Here is a 5,513-nt window from a genome sequence, read left to right as displayed (position 1 = left end):
TATTTTCCGGAAAAGGAAAATGCTTTCAGGTTGTTTGGCTGTCTCGGAATTCGTTTTACGGAAAATCAATTCCGGTGTTTGGTTCGTTCAAATATTTTACAGAAAATGCTTTCCGTTTTTCGGAAAATTAATTCCTATGTTTGGTTCGGTCAAACATTTTATGAAAAATGTAGGACGTTTTTTTATGGAAAATCAATTCCCATGTTTGGTTTGTGGATCATTTTACGAAAAATATGAAATGTCTTACAAATTCCTGCACCTGCATTACCTAGACAAACCTGTAACAGTACAAAACTAATCATCCACTTCAACATCAAAAATAATCATCCAAATTCAGACACCTGCATTGTCTAGACATATCTGTAACAGTACAAAAATAATCATTCACTTCAACATAAAAAATAATCATTTAAATATACCCATAATATTTATATAAAAACAGCCACATCAATCGTTTACCATTGGCATTACACCTCCATGGTGTACAAAAATGATACATACTCATGGTATCTGAATAGTACAAATACATAATTTGGACAATTATATCGTCCAAATAATACAAAAGACTACATATTTAATACAAATGGCAGGTTAATACTAGTACTACAACAAAAGTCAATTCCTAAAGCTACCGTCACAATCAACATGAAACAGACAAGTCAAAGTTGTGCGAACAAAAAACCATCCAATCACAGCTTTCTCAGCCTAGCATTCTTGGTTAGAAATCCCCGTGTTGCCTTCTCATTTTCACAAAGATGGTCAAACGCAGTTGTGAGCATGTCTTCACTATACCCATTCGCCATCATAGCCATGACCTCATTGTAAAGAGCTGTGTAATCCACCGGGCCCCGGTTGATTTCTTTCAGAGCCACAACTATTTCCTTCAGTTGATCAGACAGATCAGTCAGCACACTATCATCAGCATTAGAAGGTGCACACCCTCTTTTGCAGAACTTGGAAATTCCTGACCCAGTGGTGGATGACTTGATTGCATTCTTTCCTTTCTCGACCACACCTTCCTCCACATTGCCTACAATAAACTCAGGACTGTCCCCATTGTCTGACTCATTCTCAATATCCACATAGGACTTAGAAAAGCCACCCGTGGCTATGTCCTTCCCCACAACAATAACTAATTCATCATACATCTCAATTTTTTTTGTTTAGATACTCCGCATGCTTTCGATGTGCCTGTAAGGGAGAAAGGAACGTATAATAACAATGCAATAATTACTTCACTCATAAATTTAATATTCAATTCAATATACATGCCAATAAATGTTTTAGGTCAATGATAAACAAAAAAAATCTGTTATTATTTGAAAAACAAAGTGGGTGTCCATCCTTATCAAATTAAACATAAAATCATGGTGTGGAGTAGATGCTGAGTTTAACATCTAGATATGGTGGTGTGACATTACTTTTGGATTATGGACAGTAAACTGTACTAGGTAGGATTAAGGTTAAGCATTACGATTGTGGACCCATTTAGGACCCTTAATTCTTTGGATAAAGTTTACTATGATAAAGTTTACTTGACACAATTATATAACTTACTAAAACTTCATCTGACCTCTAACATTTAATTCATAGATGCCTTCTTTGAAACTCTGAATATCTTTTCAAATAATTCTTTGCCTTCAATTTCCAAACTAAAATTTCAATTTCTAGACAAAAACATATATTATCATTTATATTAAGAAAATATAGTAGGAAGCCATACCATGACTTCTTCTTGGTATGTCTTTGTGTCGCATGTTATCATTTTGAGGTTATCATCCCAACCAAAGCCACTCTTCTTTCAAAGTTTCTCAATAGTGGACCACATGGTCCTTAAAGTCCGCATCTGATTGTCAACATAGGAGGGGTGGCACTCAACCCCAAATTGGGCACTTATCTCCTTCGCTACAAGAGCAAAGGAGCCTGCCTTGAAGGCGTTAGACAGCTTGTTGCCCTTTGCAGCCTCTTGCGCAAGTATCCTAAGCATCATTTCATGCATGGGTGGCAGCCACCTAAACTTCTTGCTGCTGCTCACCTTCTCTTTGCCCTTTGACATTACTACATATGAAAATTGTATAGTCAGAGTAGCATTTAAAAATGAGAGTAGCATTTAGTAATTATGCTTAGAATATGAACAGCAAATCAAACACACATACAACCATGCTTATAAATGTGCACAACAGAATGACACATGCTAACACTAGAAACGACAATGTAATACCATCAAATAATAATGTAATGTTGAAAATACTTTTTCATTCCGCCACCAGAAGTCTATAGTAAATACATTGTCTTTACAAAAAAAAAAAAAAAACACATATTACAATCATAAAAATCTAAATAAAGTACTACTCTCCACTCCTGATATAATCAGACCACATAGCTTGGCATATCTCATCTCTCTTAGCATTCCACGATCTATTGTCTTCAACGGACTTCCGACGTGATTGTGTTTCTTGTTGGGGGTCACTAGACTCTACTTTGTTCATTGCATCTTCCATAATATGGTCATGTGGTTTAACCCCCATAATGTGATTATGAACCACACAACATGCTAACACTACTTTCACTTGGGTTTCAAAAGACCAAAATGGTTCTGCATCCAACACTCGAAAACGTTTCTTCAACACTTCAAACCCTCGCTCAATGGTAGTTCTCAATGAAGAGTGTCGAAGGTTGAACAATTCTTTCTCATTCTCAGGAGGACGATCACTAAACTCTTTCAAGTGATATCGCACACTCCGATAAGGAGACAATATTCCATTTTTATTACCATACCCAGCATCACCAAGATAATATTTACTTACATATATTCAAAAATAAAACCAAATCACTACTATGCTTAGGAAAACGCACAATATTTATTAAACTAATAAACCAAAAAGGTGAAGTAATCGTATAATACCGTTAGGAATTGAAAATACCCTTGGCCTAGCAAATGCATCAGTTAACACACATGAATCATGTGCACTGCCTTCCCATCCAGCCAATACATAAGTGAACTTTAAGTCAAAACTAATGGCAGCTAACACATTTTGCGTGGTTCCATCTTTGCGACCACGAAATCTTCCTTGTATTTCAGGTGGCATAGATGCATGACCATATGTACCATCTATTACTCCAACACAATTCTAATTTTCGACAGATATAATGGTTTAAAATTACACAAATCTTCACAATTTACAAAAATACACAAGTCGCAATATTTACCTTAAAATATGGGTAGAACCTTCTGCGATTCCTTATCTCTGGGGGTGTATCTTCGCCACTTAGTCTTATTAGAACTCTACATAATTTCAGGACCCCCTTGAGGATGACCTTGAAGTATCTATGAACAGTCTTAGTTGATCTATAGATCCGACTACCCATTACACGGAACCTCACATTATGACCAATAATGGTAAGAAAATGAACACTTGTTTCGTAACAGACGTGAATAGTCGAGCGTACGTGTGCCCCCTCAGTGAGGATGTGACATAAGTGGTGGAAAGCTATAGGCTTCATCCTAAGTTGATTCATACAATTTATCTCACTTCCGTGCATAATACTATTTATGTATTCCTCTCTATTGGCTGCATGATTAATATAAGGCGCCCTAGGCAGTTGTCTATGTCTATGTTGCAATTTCCTTAACAATGCAACCCCCACAAGGAGGACAGATGCAACTGAGGCAAGAATTGCAGCTTTGGTTTTTTTCTTCATCTAACAAAATCACAAACACTGAGGTCTAAGAGGTATGTAAACAAGCATGCTATTGATTACACAGTAAATAAAAACAGCCACAAACAGAAAACATCCAAACCACATTGATAACGAGTGCCAAATCACATTGCATTCTATTTACAATCAATATTTACACCATCACAATACCATCACATTGATAACTGCACATTGATATCATCACAATACCATCACATTGCATTCTATTTTCAATCACCTATATACCCAATGCACCTTCAATTAAGGTTTAAACACACACATATTCTAATGCAAGAAAATAATAACACCAACATGAGTTTTGCAAATGTAAGCTAAATGATGAAAAAAATCATACAATTTAGTCATGTCTCAAGCGTGAAAGTATACATAACCCAATAGGCAACTACATAACATTTGCTACATCAAAGTATACATATCAAGCTCCAAAACTGTATACACAAAACCCAACTAGCCAAAATTTACACAAACCCAACTAGCCAAATTAAAAAAAAAAAAAAAATCCCAATCATGGGTCAAGCTCTAAAATTTCTACACATAACCCAACTAGCCAAATTCAAAAAAAAAAAAAAAAAATCACAGCAAAAGTTCTACACATAACCTAACTAGCCAAATTCTAAAAAAAATCACAGCAAAAACCAATCATGGGTCAAGCTCCAAAATTTCATACGGTAACCCAACTAGCCAAATTCTAACCAAAAGCACAGCAAAAACATTGATAACCCTAAACCCAATCATCAATAATACACAGTTTAAATAAAAAAATGGATAATAAAAAAAATTAAATAAAAACAGTAAATAATTATATAAATAAATAAATAAATATATAAATATTTATATAAATATAAATATAAATATAAATATAAATAAATAAATAAATAAATAAATAAATAAATAAATATATATATATAAAATGCGATCGGATATGAGAGGTGGGTCGGGAGGATGGGTTGTGAGGGGATGTGGATCGGACTTGTGCTTGGATCGGACTTGTGTATGGATCGGAGGTGAGGTCAGGTGAGGTGAGGTGTATGGATCGGAGGAACAGTCAACTGGAGAAGGAAAACTCACCGTGGGTCTGCATTTGGCTCGATGATTGGACTACCGTGAGGGAGAGGATCGAGTGGCTAAGCTCGGCATGACCCAGAGTGGCTGGATCGGTGGTTGAGGTGAGGTGAGCTCTCTTTTTTCTTTGGCTCTCTTCTTTCTCGGTGTGAATGGCTGGATCGGTGGTTGTGCGAAGGCTGAGCTCTCTTCTTTCTCGGTGTGAGTGGCTAGAACAGCGGTTGAGGTGAGGTGAGCTCTCTTCTTTCTCTGGCTCTTTTCTTTCTCTCTCTCTCTCTCTCTTTTGCGCGTGACCCGGAAATGGTTTGAAGTGAAAATGAAAGTGTAAAACCATTTCCGGGTCAAAGGAGTAAATTACTGGTCAAATGATACTGATTTTCTGGAAAATTCTATTTTCCGTGGCTGCCAAACATGCGGGTTAGGTGGAAAATGATTTCTTGAAAGCGTTTACCACCAAAACAAACGGACCCTAAAGTACTACTTGCAAATGTTGTGTGCACGACTCCCCTAACCCCACCAAAAGTGTGTGAATTTGAGAATTTAGTGGGATTTGTATTATATAAGGGCTAAATTCCTGTTGGAGTGCGAGACATTACAACTTGAGAAAGGACTAAACCACATTTACGTCATACTTCAAAAGGTTTAGTTAATTTACAAGAATTTTATTGATGGATGCTCTAAGGGCATTCATTAATGAACAATTTTAGAAATTTTTTTATGAAAAAAAAAAA

Source organism: Quercus suber, unplaced genomic scaffold, assembly GCF_002906115.3.
Source record: "Quercus suber isolate HL8 unplaced genomic scaffold, Cork oak 2.0 scaffold_67, whole genome shotgun sequence".
In the NCBI taxonomy this organism is placed as follows: domain Eukaryota; kingdom Viridiplantae; phylum Streptophyta; class Magnoliopsida; order Fagales; family Fagaceae; genus Quercus; species Quercus suber.
Note: the sequence above shows the minus strand (reverse complement) of the source record.